This window comes from Curcuma longa, chromosome 6 (genome assembly GCF_044706935.1).
Source record: "Curcuma longa cultivar G26 ecotype Majalengka, Jawa Barat chromosome 6, ITB_CL_G26_1.1, whole genome shotgun sequence".
NCBI lineage: Eukaryota > Viridiplantae > Streptophyta > Magnoliopsida > Zingiberales > Zingiberaceae > Curcuma > Curcuma longa.
In genome coordinates, this window is record NC_133866.1 from 338,193 (window position 1) to 361,690 (window position 23,498).

At 35.8% G+C, this 23,498-nt stretch overlaps 2 pseudogenes; one reads left to right on the forward strand and one right to left on the reverse strand.

The window, feature by feature from the left end:
* Positions 1–1,401: 1,401 nt before the first annotated feature.
* Positions 1,402–3,548, forward strand: LOC141831056 (putative mitochondrial protein AtMg01110; annotated as a pseudogene).
* Positions 3,549–20,226: 16,678 nt separating this feature from the next.
* LOC141831058 (uncharacterized) lies at positions 20,227–21,507 on the reverse strand (annotated as a pseudogene).
* Between the last annotated feature and the right edge of the window lie 1,991 nt (positions 21,508–23,498).

A 23,498-nucleotide genomic window follows, 5' to 3' on the forward strand; every position in this document is an offset into this window, starting at 1 on the left:
TGCTACTCCTACCTCAGAAAGAGAACTGGATAGGGCGAGTACTCTTTCGACGTCCTCCTATCTCTCCTTACTGTAGAGTCTAGTTTCGGATCCGAATGAGCAACCTATTATTGAACTGACTTTGAAGGATATCCGAGAGCTGGGATAGGAAGCACTACCTTTCCTTCACTCTCTCTGCATGATAGGATCTTCCATTATTTTAAAATACTGAATGAGAGGGACGAGTGCAACGACGTGAAGCCATTCCTTTCGTTCCCAGTGTCCTTGATTTCATACGAGAGCGCCTTACAAAAGTGAGTCTCTGAATTTATATTGATTTTAGGCATCTGCAAGTCCAATATAGAAGGGATGAATGAAAGCAAGATGATGTGAGCCTGCAGCGGAGAAGAGACATTCGTGAAATGGCATTGCGCTTAGAAGATTAACAAAGGGAAAGCTTAGGAAGTATTTTAGCAGGGGAATAAAACACAACTCTCAGTCCTATAGAACGCCGAAATGTAGAGACTCAGTCCTATAGAATGCTTAAGTAGGTTGTACTTATCGCCCTAAAATAAATATAAATTCCGAGAAAGGAGATAAATAGCCCCAAAGGCCCTGCATTCATAATATAAGTTCTAATCCGCCTGTATATAATATAAGTTCCTCTGCTACCCCTGATTAGTCGTAAATAGCCCCAAAGGCTACGCAGAGTAGAGAAATAGCCTTTGGGGCTATTTACGACTAATCCGAATTTACCTAAAAGATCCCTAAAATAAATATAAATTCCGTAAGGCAATATTCCAGTACTACTGTACACCCGAGCATTCTCTAATACTTCGGGCATGGATGAGCCGAACTAAAGTAAGTACACCTACAGTAGTGGGTAAAAATAGTAGTAGGCTGCCCTAACATCTGCTATTCTACTTCAAAGATCTACCCTAAAGATGTGCAACCTTTTGTAGTGCATTTTTTCTCTTCAAATATAGTAAATGAATTACTAATTTTTGGCTCAATTTACTTTTATATTAGGCCCCAAAAATATAGTAAATTGTGGTTCAAGGTAGCTACAGGGCACTTAGTTGTTGATAGCTTATTCGGGACTCCAACCAAAGACCAAACAGCTGCTACTTACTCGTACGTCATATCTTTATACGCAGGTGCCATTATGAGTGAAGGAGAATCACGTTAATACGAATACGCTGAAGTCTCTACTTATAATAAAAAGTGGAAGTTATAAAATACACTCGACCAGTGGGAGATAAGATATTCGTTCATGGTCCGAGTTCTGGTTCAGCAGGTGCCCTCTTTAACCGGATATGAAGCTGCCGGGAGAGGAGAGAAACTTTGACTTCTTCTTTATTTTATGGCACCATCCGGGGGTTTCATTTCCCGGTTGGGGGAGCGGCCGTCCTCCCAAGCGCAATGAGGCAGAGCAATCTGTCTCCTAGCGTTTGCCAGGAGCACATTGGTTGGTTGATTGCATTTACATTATTGCCAACACGGTAATGTGAAGACAACAATAAAACCAATACAACTCTAATCTACTCTCTGGTGAAATATCCAAAGAGTATGGGATCTGGTTGGTAACCAGACGCCGTCCCTCGACCGCTTAGTGGCGGTCGTTTAGGAGAGAAGTGGTCGGGTAGGTGGGCAGTAGGGAGATTCAGCTAGTCTACAAAGATGAAGCTATTTACGAATTGTTTCGAAAGCCTGCCTCAGGGCACTTGGCGCCGCGTGTTTGAACACGTGGGACGATTAAAGAGTTTCCTTATTAGGATTCACTTAGTCGTCACTGGGCATTACACCTTTGAAGGAGCTGTGCTCTCCCGCTATATTGCAGCAAAAGTAATACGACTTAGTCGTAAGTCAGGGTTGCTATTCACAGCATTATACCTAAAACAGTGCTCAGTGGCACTGCAGCAGTATTATGCTGCGTCTATCTTAAAGGATAGTAATCCTTCGGTTATAGTAGAGCTCAGTCGGGCAGGTTTGCCAACAATTATTCCTGTTCATCATCGCCATTTAATTTCACAGCGAAATGACAGGTCTAATTATTTGGTAAAAATGTACCTATCTTGGAGACTTGACTTTCTATGTAGAATCGTTAAATTGGCACGCTGTGTTGACAGGACCGTTTTCGATTCTATAGTAGAAGAACCAAAGAAAGGACATAGCATTACATTAGTCAATGACTTGATTGAAACTGCTTTCAATCAGTTATGGAAAATGTATATGCCCTGGTTACCCGGCTACTCTTTGTATAAGGGAATAGAGTGGAAGCCCACTTGGAAGTCGACTCCTAATGACGACAGGAGGTTCAAAACCTTTCCTGGAGTCATAGGGAATATATTTTCTTCATTACGGTATGAGATCGCCGCGTATGCGGGTATCATTCGTATTTTAAAAATGTATTCACCTTTTGGATATAGGAGCGATAACTCTGGCTGTTTGTGGTATCAAGGGAGTCTGACTCCTTTCGATTTTGAAGCCAACTCAGCTAAGGTTATAACAGACTTAAATAACTTCTTTAGACTTAAATAACTTCTTTAGATATGAATCACAATTATTTGATCCATATATAGAGAAGTCTATTTATCGTCCGTTATCCCCAGGTCGGTTAACTTCTACTCTACCGGGAGCTGGTAAAAGGCGTTTGTTCGTTATAGGCGTACAACGTTTATTATATCCAGTACATTCGTGGGCTATGCGGGTTTTATCCCGTTTACCCTGTGATGGGACCTTCCGACAGGAAGATCCTATCCATCGTCTTAGCTTACTTAAACCTGAGGACGTCAGTTCTTTTGATTTAAGTAACGCTACAGATCGATGGCCAGTGTCTTATATCTCGACAGTGATGTCTTTGATATTTGGACGCATGGCTGGCGAATGTATTGTTTTGGGAACTCTCAGTACTAATTTATTTTCAGCCGGGCCTCCTTTAACTAAGAAGACCTGCATGTTATATTTTAGTACTGGACAACCATTAGGATATTATGGCTCTTGGGCTCTTTTTAGCTTGTCACACCATTTCCTTGTATGGCTGGCAGCAATATTATAGTATCCAAATAAAAAGGACCCCTTTTAAGAAATATGCGCTATTAGGTGATGACATAGTCATCGCCGATAGGCGAGTGGCTTCAAGGTATAAAGAGCTAGTTACTATGCTCGGAGTATCAATCTCAGAATCTAAGTAAATTGATTCAAGGATTGGTGCTCTCGAGTTTGCCAAGCAGTTTTGGGTAGATAGGGTTCAAGTGAACCTTACTCCCGTTTCTGCAAAGGCAGTATTAGCTGCTTCAACCTTTCTGGGCATGTGTCAGTTAGCGGAGAAATATTGTTTGAAACAACATTCTTTAATCCGTTTAGCTGGTGCAGGTTTTAGAGTAAGAGCAAGACTTCGTTCACCATCGTTAACTTTACGATGGAAACGTTTATTAGTCTTATCTAATAAGTCACTTTCATATTTGCAATTACCTTTGGATTTGTGGATTGGTCGAGGAAACCCGATCAACCCCTATCTCAAAGGAATTATAGTTGCAAAGTTGAGGAGCTTAAACCTAAGGAATTAGTGTTAGTGCCCCAAGAGTACTGGAAGGGAAACGAAGATGAAGAAGCTTTTGTTGAATACACTCTTTACCATAATTGGTTAAAACAATGGCTGGAGTGGGAGATTAATGTGTGGGGCATACTTTATTATCGTGTAATCCTGATCCTAGTTTGGAAGACCTGTTCAATCCTCCTATGATCCCAACCCATTGGAAGCGCTCGTTGAAAGACAACAGTGTTGTCCGATACGGCCTCCTTTGGAAATGTTGGGATCTGGGAAGATGAATGGAATCTCCAAACTGTTCCGGCGTGTTTAACACCACTAAGGAATGGATATAAGAGAGAATAGTAACTGATAAGATCATGTAATGCTCAGACTATAAGTAGTCAGACTATAAGTAGTTATTTTATTTTATAGTTTATTTTATCGAGTTCGGGTAAACCCTTGGAAAAGTATGTGCAAGAGGTATTGTCATGTGTGCATTCACCTGTCTCTCCTTCTTCTTCTTCCCTATTGTTTTCATTTTCTCTTTGTCTTTGTGTTCGAGTTACATTGAGTCTCACCTTATGATGTCGTCTGTGGGAATTTGCCTGAACTAAGATGTTGAAATGGTGGAGCTAGAGAGAATTGTTGTGGGCCCTGATTCTGCAGATATAGTTCATGGTGAGACCATCACCATGGCCATAAACGAGTTTCAAGCATTGGTTGATCGACTAGTGCAATGGATTATGCAAAGACTTCCTCTAATAAATCCGTCTTTGAAGAAAGTATCTGGCACCTCAATAGAGGTAACACTTATTCCTAGTTGAGGATTGAGGGGTCTAGTGGATCCCCTCCCTACCGCCTTCGTTAAACAACAAAGTAAGAACATCATCCCTCCCGAGGAACATTTTGACGGATCGAAGGCGGGAGAAACACCACCTCCAAACCAGAACAAAGGCAAGGAATTTGTACCTAAGAAAAGCACAACTTTCTTAGTCACATCTTGACTAATGAACTGCCTCGCCACTTCCGAGCACCTCAGCTAGGAGAGTATAGCTTTTTTCAAGGTTCTCTGAAAGTCAACTCGATTTGAGTGGAACAAGAGATGTAAACAAGCCTTCGCACAACTCAAGTCATACCTAATGCATTAGCCTCTTCTTTCCTAGCCAATCGCATGAGAGACTCTGTGGCTCTACTTAGCCGCAACTGAGGGAGTCGTTAGTTCATTTCTACTCCGACAAGAGGGCAACACTCAACACCCTATTTACTTTGCTAGTCATCTTCTAAAAGATATTAAGATAAGATATTTTACCCTAGAGAAATTACCTCTGGCATTGGTCACAACTACTCATAAATTACAACCATACTTCTTGTCATATCCTATCATCGTATTCACCAATATTGCCTTGGGTCAACATTAATTGATGTTGGTGGAGGGAACACTAGATAATTGAATCATAGTTTTAATAATGACAAAAGGTTCAAGTTAAGCTTGTGAAGTTTACTAATGAGCTGAACTGAGTATGTAGGTAGCATAGAGAAGTCCTAGTTGTAGTTGGACAAAGGAAGCCCTAGTCTGGAGGACTAGACAAGCAAGTTCTAGTTTGGAGGATTGGATAAGGAAGTCCTGGTCAAGAGGACTAGGTAGGAAGACTTGACAGATCAAAACACTAGACAGTAAGTCTAAGTGGATATGGAGGATTGGACGTCTAGCGATGGAAGTCCTAGGAGTCTAGGGTCAGATACTAAGCAAAAGTCCAACCAGATCTAGAAGATCAGGTTGGTAAAGGTAAATTTTTCTGAGAGGAGTGGGTGAGGATGCATTCCCTAGAAGGGAACAGTAGATGTCAATCTAACCTAGGATTTTACTGAAAACCTAAAAGTCAATATCAGATAGTTGATAAAACTGTCATTTTCCTATTTTAGATATACTGGACTAACTTTGTGATGTAGGAGATGAGGGACCAAAACTTTGAGTTCCGAACGCCCCTATCTAGATCCAGGCAATTAGATGGTCCAGGCGCCCTGAAAGGATCCAGGCACCCGGACGTCAACCGATTGGGCTAGCGAGGCGGATGAGGTGGTAAGCCTCCTAGTGGTCGGGACACCTCAGCCTCCAAGCGCTTGAATATGGATAAGACACGGGCGGAGTCAAAGTTGATCCGGCAACCTTTATGTCAGCATCTAAAGCTCCTGTAAGGGATACAAACACCAAAAAGATGTTGAGTCAGCATTGGAAATGGATCAACGGGATGACGTGAGGCGCCCGAAAGGAGTTCCAAGCGCCCGGATCAGCCTGTAGATAACCAGCTGTGAGGCGAAATCCTAGAAGACACATAAACACTATAACGACGACCGTTCTGTACGCAATCGAAGCTCTAATTTTCATCGCTCTAATTTTTGATTTATCTCCTTCTGCATCATCAATTGAAGACCAAGTCTTGGGACACCCTTTCATTTATTTTTTTGTATGCAAGTTTTAATGATCCATCAAGAAGGCTACAGTACACCAAACCTCCTCTCTTCTCTGGTGAAGACTTCATCTATTGGAAGGGGAGGATGAAATACCACCTAAAGATGTAGGTGAAGATGTGGATAGTGATCCAGATCGGGTTCAAGATTTACGCTCCAAACGTCATTCTGCAACCATGCGAGAAGTGGGACACCACCATGAAGCATAAAATGAGGTAGATGCAAAGGCAATCCAAATCTATAATGTGGTCTCACCAAAGAAGAGCTCAATCGAGTTGGTCCCATCATAAGTGCCAAGGACTTATGGGACAAGCTCATTGAGCTACACTAAGGAACATCAGATACAAAAGTAAGTAAGCGTGACCTACTTTTGAAAAAATTATATAATATTAAAATTGTAGGATGGTGAGTCCGCGAGTGGACTACACGCAAGGATTCAAGATCTGCTAAATGGTCTACATGCTATAAGACAACCTATGAAAAATAGAGATGTGATCAGGTATGCCTTGAAAGTGTTCCCGCGAAACACCTTATGAGCATCAATGGTTGATGCGTATAAGATTTCTAGGGACCTTTCTAAAATTAAATTGGATAAGTTATTTACAGAATTTGAGCTACACGAACAAACTAATGCCAATTTGGTTGAGAAAGGAATTGCACTTCTTGCAATGCAATCAAAGGAGTGCAAAGCAAGATGCTGACTCAAGCTTGAATTGGAAGACGTATTGGATTTTGAAAGTAACGACGAAGTCGCCATCGAACTAGTTAACCTAGTTCGGAAAGATATTCAGAAAAAAGAAAGGGTTCAAGAAGTCAGACATGAGGAAGGTGATCCAGAAAGCTAGGTAAGCAAGGCTCCTATCAACAAGGCTGAAGTTATGTGCTACGGCTGCAACAAGAAAGGGCACTTCAAGACAGAGTGTCCTAAGTAAAAGAAGGAGAAAAGGGACCAAGAAGAAGGCACTAAATGCCACATAAGATGAGTCCTCATTAGAAGACTCAAAGGAGGAAGAGAACACGAGCTTCCTAGCTCTACCGACAAAAGAGGAGCTAATTGAGATCGAGTTTGAACCCGACACTGAATCAGAAGCCGAGTCCGAATCAAGCCACGGATCCGTATCGGTTCAAAAGGCTTGAACACACTATAAGCAATGAATTAAATGAAAAATTGTATTCCATTATTTACTATTTATCTAGGAAACTGATAAAATCTAGTGTCCAGGTTAAGTCTCTCCAAAAGGAGGCAATACTCCTTAAGAAAAAAATTAACCTCAGTTCTTCAATTGAAAAGGACTGTAATTTCAACTCAAGTCTAACTTAAGATAGAAAATTCCAATCTAAAAATTTAAGTTGAAGATTTGAAAAGATCATTGAAAAAGTTTACTTCGGGCTCCAAATATCTTGACATGATACTTAGAACTCAAAGGGTTGTGTACAACCGATCTGGACTTGGACATAAAGTCAGACATAGATCATATTTGTCGTTGGCAAATCAAACCCAAAAACCTTAAGTCCAAGCATGGGGTTTTAAGTCTAGCTTGATTAATCAAGTTAGACAGAACCAATACTAAGTCACCAAGGATTAGATTTATTATCTAACTAGACCCAACAGGGGTCATGATATAAGGGGATCCGAAATCAAAACCATAGTAGCTAAGTGAGACTGGATTGATTTTATTTTTATTTGTTCTTTATTTTATTTTAAACTTAGATTGAAACTATGCTAGTTAAGGACACATGCCTGATTAATACTTGTCCAACCTAGTACTAGGGTGGGGCGAGATAATAGTAAGCTAGAGAAACTTGGTTTAGGTAGTCAAGTGGGGTAAGGAGTACCCTATTTGGTCTGCTTAGCTGAGTGAAATTAATTGAAGATACATCGTCAAATTCTAAACTAGTTAGTCCAAAGTCTTTCTTTAGATTAACTAAGTATATAATTTCATGAATTAGCTTTATCTTAAAAAGTGGTTGTTGCTCCGATACCTAAGAAGACTCCTGTGTCTCGCAACTGCCTAGAAGCTAAAAACTTAAAATGTATACTTAACTAGTCAATGGTTAAAATTGAATCTAATTCAAGGTTAATCAGGTCTTAGAAAATTACATTTTTAATTAATTAAGAATTAAAATTAAAAAACTATCTCATACAACTCATAGGATGAACTAGTTGATAATCTAGAAATAGGTGAGATGGAACTAGAAACTTAATTAAATTAAAACTTAATCAAATTAAACTTACTTAATTAAAACATAATCAAATTAAACTAAACTTAATCAATTAAAACTTAATTAAATCAAAACTTAATCAAGTTAAGAATTACTCAATTAAAACTTAATTAAAATCAAAACTTAATTAAATTAAACTAAACTTAATCAATTAAACATAATTAAATCAAAACTTAATCAAATTAAAACTTACTCAATTAAAACTTAATTAAATTAAAACCTAATCAAATTAAATTAAACTTAATTAAATTAAACTTAATCAATTAAAACTTAATCAAATTAAATTAAACTTACTCAATTAAAACTTAATTAAATCAAAACTTATCAAATTTAAAACTTAATCAAATTAAATTAAATTAAATCAATTAAAACTTAATTAAATCAAAACTTATCAAATTTAAAACTTAACAAATTAAAACTTAATCAACATAAATTTAATCAAGTTAATCCTAATCAAACTTAAATCAATTAAAACACAACCCATTAAAACCCAACCCGTGAATTGAGTTCATTTTATGAAATCTAGGACACCTAGATACAAATCCAGACACCCTGAACTGCTTCTTGAACACTGCTCAATTTTATTTAGGCACTCGCGATTTTTGAAATTTAGGCGCTTGGAGTAAATCTTAGGCTCCCTGCATCGCTGCGAAATCCAAGCGCCCGGAACATGTCTATATAGGCACCCAAAATCTAATTCACAGCCACCCCCAACCTCTTCCAAAACCGAAAAGTTTCCCCGCACGGCCGTCAAGCGTGTCTATGTCATCCAATCCTTATGATTCGATCCGATATGCCTAGGTAAGCTTCTAAACAATCCCTAAGTTCCATTTACGCCATTTTCAATTAGTTAAATTCTAAATTTATGACATTAAGATTAAGAGAAAGGCTATTGAGGTTGGAACTTCTAGCACCCAACACAGATCCTAGATTCCCCACTGAGGAGAATAGGATTAGATTTGCATCCATGACATTTAATTTGTACTTTTACATTCTAGATATTGATGTAAGATATTTTTTTACGATCATGCAAACCTACAGTTGATGTCATAGAGCACTATGAGTTAGATAGACTAGTTTATTGTACTTGCCTGATTAACATAGGTATGTGTGTTGAGCTGTACAATAACCTAGTTCAAATTGATAACCTGATCTATTCCACCAAAGTTAGAGGTAGAGACTTCATTTTATCTCTGACCATCATTAGAAAGCACTCAGAACTTGAACATTCATCATGTACTTTTTCATGTTACCCTCCCAGGAATAGACCTTTTGGTGATCCCTACTCCCATATTACCCTAGATATCATGCATTCATATTTCTTTGGAGAGGAGAGATCCCTACAGTGATCCAGTTTCCATCTGTCAAACTCAGAGTACAAGACTATGTTCTATATAGAGTCTTAGTGACCTGCATTCTACCCCTTACTACTAGAGATGTCGCTATGATGCGACCATTCCATATATTTTTATTATATGCATTGTATCATAGATTAGATATAGATATTAGTTTACACATTTTTCTTACCATCATTTTTTCATCTAGTATCACTACTAGTAGGAGAGTTCATATGTCCTACTGTCATATTTTGACCTCACTTCTAGCTTCCCTTGGATTTAACATACCTCAAGTAATGCCATACTAGTGAGTGAATTTAACATGTTAGGCATTCAAACTTCTCCTAACTAGGGTCCACTTAAATGAGGATAGGATCTTGTCCTGTAGACGGGAAACTCAACCTCAGCCTGAGTAGGCAACCAAAGAGAGATGAAGGACGACATTGACCTAGCAGACCTTCTTCAGATTCCTCCACCTCCACCTCCTATCACTATAGAACAGAGAATGATCAGACTGGAAGAGTTAGCCACCAATCTATAACATACTATGACTAGTCAGTATGTGAGCTTGGAAGAGCGGAGTTAGGCTAGGCATGCTAAGATCAGAGACATGCTCATATCTTGGAGCATGAGCCATCCACCTCCACCTCCCCAGTAGACCTCAGTAGTTTTATCTTTTTTATTAGTTGCAGTTTGACTCCAATTGACATTATGTTGACTTTATTTGAGTTTGACTTACCTTATGGTATTTATTGACTTAGTTACCATCTATTGCATTTTGCTAAATTATAAATATGCTTAGTATATTAGTAGACTAATTTTCACATGTTCAAATTATCTTTCTATTATAAAATTTTCAAAACTCATAATTTTTCAATATATTATTACTTATATTTTTTAAAAAATTTAAAATTGTTCACTTATGATTTTTGAAAAACTTAATTTTTTAAAAAATATATTTTTAAAATTATGATTTCAAAATTAAAGAAAAATCTAGATTTAACCTAGACATTCTCAGTAGAAATTATACATTTATAGATTTAGGCTAACTGTATCTCACAAAACACACTAGATCTAACTTGTTTGTGTATTATAAAATCTAGAACGATGTGAGATGCATAGGGTAAAAGCTTGAGTTTTTGATGTTTATATTAGTGCATCAAAATAAATTTGGGCTAAAAATATAAACATGGATCAGGTTAAGTATTCATTCATAATAAAGACTAGCTAAAAAAATATACTTAACTTGACTAACTTCATGAAAACTACTATCTTTTGATAGTCAACTAGTAACAATAAATTAGACATGTGACTAAGGCTAAAATTTTTTATTTAATTATTTTTATATATTATATAGACATCATGCTTGGACTCAAATCCATAATTTTCTAAATTGATTGAAGTTTTTTATTATTTTAAATTTTTTTCTCAATATTTATTTTTAATTATGCCAAAGGGGGGAGAAAGAGTATAAGTTTAAATTTTAAAGTTAATGGTTTCAAATTTTTATGAAAAATTGAGAGCATAAATTTCAAAGTTTTCAAAATTATTTTAAAGTATTTTTTTGAAAAATTACTTTCTCTTAGAATTTTTTTTTCAAAATCTAAGTCTTACAGCTTTTTCAAAAGAGGCATCGTTAGATGTTTTAAAAAGCAAAATACACTTTTTGAAAAACATTTTTAAAATATGTTCAAAAGCACTAAGTATACTTGAATGATTCGTAGACCCAAATTGGCAAATTGAAAGAATTATGTCTAGTTAAGTGGGAAAGATAAAACTTTATTTTTAAAAATTTTATTTAAGTATACCTTAATTTCAGGAAGAGACACTAAGTTAAGGGGGAGTCAAAAGTTTTTTTGACTTGGAATTTTTTATGGCATTATTTTGAAAGGAAGTTTTTACTTAACTTTGAATCGAGATTGCTCTAATAAAAAAACGAGGAGATTGTTGGTGTAGGGAGTATCAGATAATCGAACCATGATTTTGATAATGACAAAAGATTCAAGTTAAGCTTGTGAAGTTTACTAATGAGCTAAACTGAGTGTGTAGGTAGCATAAGAAAGTCCTTAATGAGCAAAGGAAGTTCTAGTCTGAGGACTAAGCAGGCAAGTCCTAATCTGGAGGACTAGACAAGAAAATCTTGATCAGGAGGATTGGGGAAGACTTGGCAAAGCAAAGCATCAGGTAGGAAGTCTAGGCTGGTCCAGAGGACCGGACATCTAGCGGTGGAAGTCTTAGGGGCCAAGGGTCAGATGCTGAGTAAAAGTTCAACCAGGTATGGAGAACCGGGTTGGCAAAGGTAAATTCTCCTAAGAGGAGTAAGTGAGGACGTGTTCCCTAGAAGGGAATAGTAGGCGTCTGTCTGACCTAAGATTTCACTTGAAATCAGGCATCCTGAAAGGATCCAAGCACTAGGACGTCAGCCGATCAAGCCAGCCAAGTCGATGAGGTGGCAGGTTCCTAGTGGTCGGGACATCTCACCTTGATCATATAATTAATTTTCTGAGGCCTCTGGGCAACTCATCAAATGGAAAATAGAGCTTAGTGAATATGACATCCAGTACTTATCCAGGACTACTATTAAGGCACAAGCATTAGTTAATTTTTTAACTGAGACCCCAGAATAGGAGTTAAAGAAACCTAGCGGATCTTTGTTGATGGATCATCTACGAAGCAAGACAGTAGAGTTGGGGTGCTACTCGATTCTTGCCTCATGAAGAGATGATAGCAGCTCGTCATCCAATTAAACTTCGAGCCTCTAATAAGAGCCTGAGTACGAGTCGCTATTAGTTGGACTTCGAGTAGCTAAACAAGTTAGTGCCTCTCAAGTTGTCATTCACTCCGATTCTCAACTGGCAGTACATCAGCTTGAAAGAAAGTTTGAAACTAAGAATGACCAACTCCTAAGTTATGCTAAGACTTTCGAAAAATTAAGAAATGAATTCCATGAAGTCACCCTTCATAGAATACCTCGAGCTAAAAATCAGAAAACAGATGAGCTTGTCAAAATGACAAGTGTCTTATCTACATGAACATTAGAAGACCCGGTCACTCGAGTTCAACTAGTTTCATAAATAGATCAGGTGTCTATGCAAGATCAAATAATCGATTGGTGACTCCCATTCATTTCCTTCTTAAAGGAAGGAACCCTACCTAACCATCAAGAACAAGCTCAACTCCTCAAAAGACAAGCAACTTGATTCATGCTAATGGATGACTATCTATACAAGAAGGCTTTCTCCCAACCACTTCTTAAATGCCTCGATCCCAAAGATGTCGAATCATTCTATGTGAATCATCAAGGCAGTTGTGGTAATCACATAGGTGGTCGAACTCTTTCAATAAGTCCTGCTAGCGGGTTATTTCTGGCCGATTCTACAAGCAGATGCAGCTCAATTAGTCTGCACCTGTGTCAAGTGTTAGAGGCATCAAAATCTCGCCCGAACCCCAACAGAGTTCTTAAAGACAACTACTATTTCTTGCCCCTTTGACCGGTGAAGAATCAATATTGTCGACCCTTTCCCTATAGGACCCAACTAGAAGAAATTTCTCATAGTTGTGGTCAACTATTTCTCTAAGTGGGTGGAGGTTGAACCTCTATTTCGGATAACAAAAGATGTTGTATTTAAATTTCTATGGAAGAACATTGTTTGTCGATATGGCCTACCTTGCAAACTAATCTTTGACAATGGTTGCTAGTTCCAAGGATGCAAGCTCAAGGAGTGGTGCGAAGGCTTTAGCATTCTTCACCTCAATCACTTACTCGTAGAGTAACTGACAACATACATTTTTGTAATTTATTTTTGACCCTAATACTTGATGTTTTGATCCTCTCGCTGTGTAAATATTGAGTATTAACACATTTTATGAGTAGGAATTTATTTTAGACTATATTGATTATTTCTACAGATTTGAGGGTTGAATCTAATATTTTTTATATGTTTTTGTAGGATACCTAAAGGGTCATGAAATTGGGCCAAGTTCAAGAAGGCCATATGGGCATCTTGGGCTAAGTTGGGGAGAATAGAGCTTGACAACATTACTTGGATGAGGCATTCTTCCCTTTGGATCCTTTAACTACTAATCACTCTTTATAGGTATGCATATAACTATCCATGTCAGTCTTTCTCTTAAAAATCCACTTACACCTAATGGGTTTGATCCTTTCAGATGGAACAATCAAAGTTCATACTTGGTTAGTGTACATGGATTTCATTTCGAACCTTATGGCCTCTAGCCATTTCTCAAAATCTGGGCTCATTACCGCTTCTTGATAGGACGTAGGCTCACTGAGATCAACAAGTATTACATCATCGTGGCCAAACAAGAAAAATGAATATCTCGCAGGTTGACGACGTACCCTATCATATCTGCATAGAGCTTATTCTACTTGAATAGGTTGTTGCTCCATAACTTCTTGCGGTGTAACAAATTCATGATTCTACAATACTTTGTGATGCCTGTTCAATTTTCATCAAGGCCTCAATGCTAATTTGAGTATCTTGAATTTTTTTCAAGATTGACTTTACTCCCACTAGTCTTTATAGAAATAAACTCTCTTTTTAGAAAAATATCATTTCTAGCAACAAATACTTTATCTTGTATGAGATTATAAAAGTAATAGCCCTTCGTTTCCTTAGGATATCTTACAAAATAGTACTTATCAGATTTGGATCTTAGTTTTTCTGAGACTTGACATCGAACGTAAGTCTCACAATCCTAAATCTTCATAAAAGACATCTTTGTGGGGACTAACCGCCGGATGAGCCATGATCCAGATCTAACCATGTGGGGACCCTCGGGAAAAACAAAGGAAGTAGGGGAGGCTCGGACCATGAGGGACATGGCAGCCGGACCATGAGGGACATGATAGCCGGACCATGAGGGACATGGCAGCCGGACCATGAGAAAATGGCAGCCGGACCATGAGAAATGGTAGGGGAGCTTCCAGTGATCCTTTGTTTGAGGGGGTATTATTGGGTTGCAAGGGTGTAAACATAGTCCCACATCGCAAACACATGGAAAAGATCATGGGTTTAAAAGGATGGAAAGTATCTCCATTGGCATGAGGCCTTTTGGGGAGAGCCCAAGAGCAAAGTCATGAGGACTTAGGCCCAAAGTGGACAATATCATGCCATTGTGGAGATACAGACATCCTTTTAATTAGGACTCTTCCCAATCCATATCGTATATGGTATCTTTATAATGGCTTTAGACAGAACACGGTTAAGTGTGAAGCAATCGTCTCTAAAGTATATCTCCAGAAAGAAGTAGGAAAGATTTGTCTAACTCATCATTGATCGTACTATATCTAATAAAGTATGATTTCTCCTCTCTGAGACATCATTCCACTATGGTGTTCTAGGTAGAGTGAGTTGAGATATGATCCACAAACTCAACGAGATGGTTATGAAACTCTTGGCTAAGGTATTCACTACCTCGATCTGATCGAAGCATCTTAATATGCTTATCAAGTTAGTTTTGTACTTCATTATTGAATTCTTTGAACTTTTCAAAAGATTCTGACTTGTGTTTCATTATATATAAATAGTCATATCTACTGACATCTTCAGTAAAAGTAATGAAATATTGATAGCCTCCTCTAGCTGCTATATTGAAAGGGTCACAAATATCAGTATGTATGAGTCCTAACAAATCATTAGCTTTTTCATTGTATCTACTAAAAGGAGTCTATGTCATTTTGCCTTGAAGACAAGATTCGCATACCTCATATGATTCAAAATTAAATGAGTCCAAAAGTTCATCCTTATGGAGTTGTGATATGCGATTCTCATTTATGTGACCCAAGCGACAATGTCAGAGATATGTTTGGTTTAAATCATTAGGTTTGAATAATTTAGTATCTATGTTATAGATTGAGTTTTTCAAAGTCAAGAATATAGAGTCCATTCATAAGAAGTGCACTACAATAGAACATATCATTTAAATGAACAGAATAACATTTGTCCTTTATTATAAATGAGAAACTTTTCTTATCCAAATTAGAAATATAGATAATATTCTTAGATAAGACAGACACATAATAGCACTCTTCTAGTTTCAAAATAAGCCCAGTGGGCAAAGATAAGGAATATGTTCCTACATCTATAGCAGCAACTCTTGCACCATTGCCTGCTCGTAGGTCCACTTCACCCTTTGTCAATGATCTAGTCTTTCTTAGGCCCTGCACATTAGTACAAATGTGAGATGCACAGTTGGTATCTAATATTCACGAAGAAGAAATAGATAAATTAACTTCTATAATATATATACCTGAGGCAGAAGTTTCACTTCTCTTTTTTTTAACTTCCTCCAAATATAGTTTGCAGCTCCTCTTCTAATGTTCGGTCTCACCATAGTGGAAGCAGGTTCCTGCCTTAGGCACCCCGCCTTTAAGTTTTAATGCATAAGATTTAGGTTTGCCTTTGGCTTAGGTCTTACCCTTCCTTTTGGACTGTCATTTGCCTTTGGCCTTTTGCACCATCAAAATGGTACTAGGTTTAGTCTTCTTATGATTGAGTTCAGCAGTTCTTAACATGCTTAACATCTCAGGCAATGACTTGTTAATTTCATTCATGTTAAGTTCATGACAAATTGACTATAGCCTTTTAACAACGATTGCAAAACAAGGTCAGTGGCAATTCTTGATCTAATGGAAATTTCAATCTTTCAAGGTTCTCAACATACCCAATCATTTTAAGTACATGAGTTCCTATGTTACTTTCTTCTTGCATCTTGCATTGAAATAGAGCTTTAGATATCTCAAATCTCTTGTATTTTGCTTGCCCTTGATATAGTTGTCTAAGATCTTCAACCATATTATGAGCATCTATGTTCTCATATTGTTTCTAAAGCTCAAAGTTCATGATGGTAATCATAAGGCATAACACATCTAATGGATCATCTTGATGCTTCTTATAAGCATGCTTATCAGCACGAGTAGCAATAGTGGCTGGTGCTTCAGGAATAAGTTGTTCTAAGATGTACAATTTTTATTCTTGCTTGAGAATAATTCTCAAATTTTTGCACCAATCCAGGAAATTAGTTTTATTGAGCTTGTCCTTATCAAGGATAGATTGTAGAGAGAGAGTATTAGACGTATTTGATGATATGGTAATCTATAATAAGAAATGCAGAAATGAGTATCATATTTAAATCATTTAATTAGACCTTTAATTAAATGATTTTCCAACTAAACTATAAAACTTGGTAGGAGCAAGTTATGGATGTGGCCAACCGGAGTTTACCCAACTACTAGCTCTAAACCCAATAGCAATATTATTCAAGTAGGGCAAGATCTATATTATACCTCATGTTTAGTTAGCTTTGGCTAATCGCCCAAGACTCGTATACTTTAGGTAGGTAACATGTACCAATTACATCGCATGTAACTCTTGTATAGTTATGTGAATAAAACTATTTGTTCATTTACCCAACGCAAGAGATATGTCTCTAAGTTCTCAATCCAATTGAAGCAACTTAGTTAAGTCTCACCTAAAGTTCAATATTTGGACATCACAATTATCCTATCATACTTTACCAAGATAAATTAAGTCACTTTGCTTTGACAAACATGTCTATAATTGATCAAGATAAAAGTGAGTACTAAACTTTGGTAGATATATAAAAATGACCTAATTATCATAATACTACTAATTAAACATGCATCACATACAAACATGACACATATCAACATATATGCATAATTAGAAATGTGACATGGTTATGGCCTGTCTACTATGATCTTCTAAAGCCAATGAGAAGATCGTGTTAGTAGTGGGGATAGTGGGAAACGTAGGTAGTTAATAAAACTGCCCACTTGCCTCATGAGTTATCTCACTACTTTCCCTTCTTTATAATAGAGTGTGTCCAAGTTACAGAAGGAAAGGGGCTCCAGAATTTTTTTGAAAGTTGTGTGTTTTGCGAAAATCTCTCTGGAGGAGGAATATCCATTGTCAATAGGAGTTTGGTTCGTGAATAGCGAAGGATTGTTCGATATATAACATCCTTCCGACGATAAATACGAAGAATAAGATCGACAAAGAATCACTATAAGTATTTATCATTTTTGTTTGATAATTCATGCATTCAAATCTACAATAGTATCAGAGCAATAATAGATTTTAAATACATGATTTTATTTTTTGATTATCTCATGATCAGAATAATTAAGATCAAACAGATTTAATATACATATTCGATTATGTACATGTTGCGTATAAATCAATATATATATATATATATATATATATATATATAAATAGTATAGTGTTGTTCATATGGTAAAATATTGCTCATCATTTCATAATGTTATTGTTCATGTAGTAGTAATACTATTCGTATGTGTGAAAAAAAATGAACAGTAACCTTCATGTAGAAAAAAATTATGAGCAGTAGTATTCATGCAGAGAAAATAAATAAATAAATACCAAATGACTGTTTTCATGAATAGTGATTATACTGTTAATAAAAGAATGAACAATAATATAAAACCAATATAGATATAGTTCATGCAAATTTTTTTTATTATTCACATGATTTTTTTTACCATTCATTGTTATTAAAAAAATATTTTAAGATGAATAGAAATATGTTGATTAAAAAATATTTTTGAGATGAACAGTAACATGTGAAAAAAAAGACATCTAAAAAATATGAATAATATCTGTATTGTTCACACGAAAAAAATCAAATTACTCTCATGAATAATGATTAAAAGGATGAACAGTAACTCTAAAAAAATTCTATTTCAATTGGATTGAAACATATGTGACATTCTCTTTTACTATTTCAATTGAAGAAATAGAATAGGATTTTTAAAAAACCATTTGAGTTTAGGCAAAAGTCTAATTAAATTAGTTTTAATGAAGAGGACTAAGTTTGCACTCGAGACTCGACAATCTACTCTGACTCGATCAGTCAAGTATTATTGAGTGCTTTGGTACTCAAGAGTATAACTGTCGAATGGTTGGGAGTGACTATCGAGTCATGTCGAATGGCTTCGACATAAGAATGTTGAATGAGACTCCGGATGATGAATCCAACTCGAAATCAAATTTAAACAACTTCGACTCGATTGGCTTACAAAGTTGGCATTGTTTGTAAATCGAGCGACTTGGATATGCCGAGTGGGTACTAAGACTTTGTTAACAGCATGACTCGGTTTACCGAGAGGGGATGCTAGTCGAGTTGTCTGAGATGTATCTACTTGGATTCGACTTCGACTTCGACTTGAAGAGTCTGTTTTTGATTAGACTCGAGCAAATGAAGTTTAGTAGTGCTTGTAGGATCGATAACACGCTAGAGGGGGGGTGAATAGCATGTTTGACGCTTTTCAATTTTTTGAATTAGGGAACGTAAATCAGAAGTACGTGCGGAAGCAGAAATAGAACTAAGTAAGAATGTGACACTTTTGTTTACTTGGTTCACAGCGCAACGCTGCTACTCCAAGGCCCACGGTCCTTGACCGTTTACTGCGGGCAAATCCACTACTTCACTTGCCCCTTACGGCAGCAAGTGCAACGAATTACAAATCAATCAAAAGCTCGGTACAAATATTAAACAAACTTAAATTCTTTACCGACTTTGATTGTGCTGGAGCTCCCCAAAAGCTTGTTCTCGGCGTATCAGCGGGTCTCGAAATGATCTGGATAGTGCACGGCACCGATGTCGAGGATGGAGCGCTTGGGAGTCGCGAGAACGGAGTTTCGAATCGAGAGAAGGGTTGAAATCGGCTGCTGCTCGCGGCTGTCTTTTATAGTGCACCTGAGTCGACTCAACTGTGCATCTGAGTCGACTCCAGTCGACGTGGCAGATCAAATTCTATCGCTCCCGCTCGTTATCCTACCTGAGTCGACTCAACTGTTCCTCCGAGTCGACTCCAGTCGTCGTGACCGATAAAACTTTATCGCTGCTGCCTGAGTCGACTCAACTATTCACTGGAGTCGACTCCAGTCTGATTTGACGGAAAATCGACGCGCTGACTTCTGGGATTCTGCTGACTCAGCTGGAGTCGACTCCAGTCCTCACCTGAGTCGACTCCAGTGACAAAAACTAGTATTTTTGTCCCGGAGTTAGCTTTCATCCGATTTTACTTTTCCTATAAAAATGTTAGCGAATAACATGCAAAATAAGCTTGTTTTTAAGCCGGTTTCTAGAACCAACTTAAGGTCTTAACTTCAGGTCTCCAGTGAGACCCTGGTTAGACCGATGCCTAATGTTCCTCTCGGGAACGCATCCTGACCCACTCCACTCAGGAGAATTTACCTGACTGCCAACCGAGTCCTCCTGACCCGTTGGACTTTTGCTCGGCTCTGTCCTCAGCCCCCAGGGTTTGTGCTGCGGCTCGGTCCTTCCCGACCAGTCCAGTCTTCTACTGCGACTCGATCCTTCCCGATCAGTCCAGACTTCTGCTGCGGTTGGTCCTCCTGACCAACCCAGACTTCTGCTGCGGCCTAGTCCTCCTGACCAGCCCAGACTTCACCTGGTGCTCTTGACTCTGCCAAGACTTCATGCCTAGCTTCTACTAGGACTTTAACCCTGTGCTTCCTGCACACTTAAATCAACATCTTAGTCCAATAACACACTTAACTTGAACCTAGTTCCATTATCAAAACTCAGGTTCGATCTGTTGGTGCTTCCTGCACCAACATTTTGCACCTTTTTACCTTCGGTCATGTTAGAATATCAAGAGGCTTCCCAATCCTCAGAAGTGAACATGGACTTCAATCCATTTTTTTTCTGAAACAACAATTTTAATAAGAGAAAGTGAGTGGCAAACCTAGTCGCTCCTGGTCGCAAAATCTCCCCATTCAATAAATTTTCTCATTAATCCATGAACCCAATGATGATTATAGAGAAATTTTGTTAATGATTGATCCTTTTTCACTATCTTCTTCACTATATTGAGTTTACCAATATCTGCTATCATCAAATCAATATAATGTGCTACGCATGGTGTCCAAAATAATGTTTGATACTTTTGCTCCAATAATTCTCCAACCCTCTTAAAGTTGGCATCATTATCTATAATCACCTGCACTATATGTTCTGCACCTATATTTTGCCTATACTATCCATCAAATGATATATGTAAAGTGCATCATGATAGTCTGTAGTTGCATCAATAGATTTATGAAATATCACCTTTCTATTGCAGTATAGCAGAAAGTTGATAATGTTCATCCGTGTAGGTCCTGTCCAGCCATCACACATCAACGTAACCCCATATAAGCTCCATTGCTTCTTGCATGATAGGATCCAAATCTTGATCTCCTCCACTTGTTCATCTAAATACGAACCAACAATTTCATATGCAGTCGGAGGTTGAATACCAAGATTAAATTTTTGAATGTTGGATATCATACTACGGTAGTATGTGTTGTTTATTGCATTAGGGGGAATACGATTAAAATGAAAAAATTTAGCAATACTTTAACCGATTGATTTCTTCTTCTCTTTTGTATAAGCATCATCAATCCTAGTTTGTTTGCTAGTTTAGTCTAGGAATGTCAATAGATCAATATCAGCAATATCAACTGCATGTCTTCGTCCCATAGAAGGAAAAAAATGATCAATACCACCTAGTGTTGAAGTAATACGAACACTTACACTCCTTCCCAATGTTGCTACAGTAGTTGAGTCACTTCCACTGCACCATTTAAGCCACTTCTCATATGTTGCTCATATTCATATTGAGTTCAAGAGGCACTGAAAGCTACTAAAAATTCTTCGTCATTTAGAACTTCACCTTGTCCTTCAAATTCATCATAGGTTGGTTCTTTAGAGCTTCGGCTATCAAAAAGTTCATGTTGTTATTATTGTTGTTTATACTTTAATGTTTTTTCCCATCAAATTCCTCTTTCATTGCACAACGAACTTCTTAGAAACTTTTAAACATTTAGAAACATCCGGATATCCACCAGTAAAATGTTTTAGACGTGTGACACCACTGCCACATCCAACCATATCGCAATGCGAACATTGTCAATGAAATCGATTCTCTAATCAACGTACGTGTCTCCAAGTTGGATTATAATAGTGTTATTTTTGTGTCATTACCTATGCATTATAAAAAAAATAAAAATAATAAAAAGATCAAATAATTCACATTAATATTTGCAAATATAACATTAACAAAATTAATATAAAAAAATTATCTGATAAAAAATTACAAGAAGAATATCTAATTTTAATGAAAATAATAAATAAATAAATAAAATAAATATTTTCATATATAAATATTATTTAAAATTTTTAAATAATTATTAAAGTGCATAATAGAGTTTTTATTTTAAAATAAAAATTTAAATATTCATTTAAATAAAGAGATTAATAAAATTAAAATTTTAATTAATAAAAATTATAATTATATTATTAATTATCAATTTAATTAATATTTATTAATTTATATAATATATATTTACATAATTATCATTTAGTCAATTAGTCTATAAGTTAATTAGTCTATTAAGTTAATCAATATTAATCAATTAGACAATTATCAATCCTACTAATAATTCAATTAACTATTTCAGCATAAAGGTCAATCCTACCAATAATTCAATTAACTATCATCTGTGAGGAGGTAAATCGAGAAGCTACAGTTATCATCAGGACATTATCTAAACTAGTTAATGCCCACTTAATTCGTAACCAACTCAACTATGTCCCGGAGGCTCAATTAGCTTACTTATCAATTAATTAACCCACATTAGATTAATTTAAATCCACATAAGATTAATTTACAGTTTAATCAATTAGACTCATTAAATCAATTAATTAGCTAATTAACTGATTGATTCTTTATTTAATGATCTAATTAAATGATTAATTATCTAAATTGATTAATTATTCAGATAATTAACTATCCAATTAACGGATTATTATTTTTAATTAATCATACAAATATTTAATCCATTAACTGCTTATTATCTTAATTAACCAACCAAACTCTAATTTAATTGTTTATTTATCAAACAAATATTACTTAATTAATTAGCTAACCAAATAAATCAATTAACTCTTAATTTAATCAATCCAATAATCCATCAATAAACTTATTGGATAATTAATTAATTACTCAATTAATCCTTAATTAATCAACTTTTAATTAACCTAATTAAGTAATCAACCGATCATTCAATTTATAAATCAATAAATTATAAATAATTCAATTTACTTAATCTGTAGTCAAGATTATCTAATTAAATCAACCTATTTCCAAGTAACGTGAAGAATATCTTTATTATTGTGAGCTTACAAATTAAGTGTATAAAGAGCAACCTTTTGAAAGCAAACAATCTCACAGGAATATAAATTCAACTTTCTCAATTTAAAATAATCAGAAGTGCACAAGATTATAAGTGTTTTATTAGGAATCATAATTTGATAGCATACTTTTATCAAAACTTCCGAAATAAAAGACAGGTAATCTAAACTATTTCCTATGAGCAGATCAAGTAAAGACATTCATATCAACAAAAATATGTATTTCATATGTTAAGAAAGCAAGAATCTTAAAGTAAAAAAGCTAAATATGTTAATATTCATGGATCCAAATCTCAAATTGATTCTAAGACAAAAAAATTTTATTATCTATAATAATTAGATAAATTAACATAAAGATCCTAATTTATATATAATAATTATATAAATTAATTAATTATTCATTTAATTAATTATTGATTTATATAATATATATTTATATAATTATAGTTTATAAATATTCTGAATAATATGTATTAGATATTATAGTTTATATATTTATATATATAGTTTATATTGCATTTTAAAATCAAATTTATATATATATATATATATATTTTAAATTTTTTTAACAATTAGAAATGTTAGAATTATTTATAAACATCTAAATTTATTTCAAATATTTTAAATATTTTTCTGAAATTTTAATATATTTTTAATTTATAAAAATAATTTAAAATTTAAATTTTAAA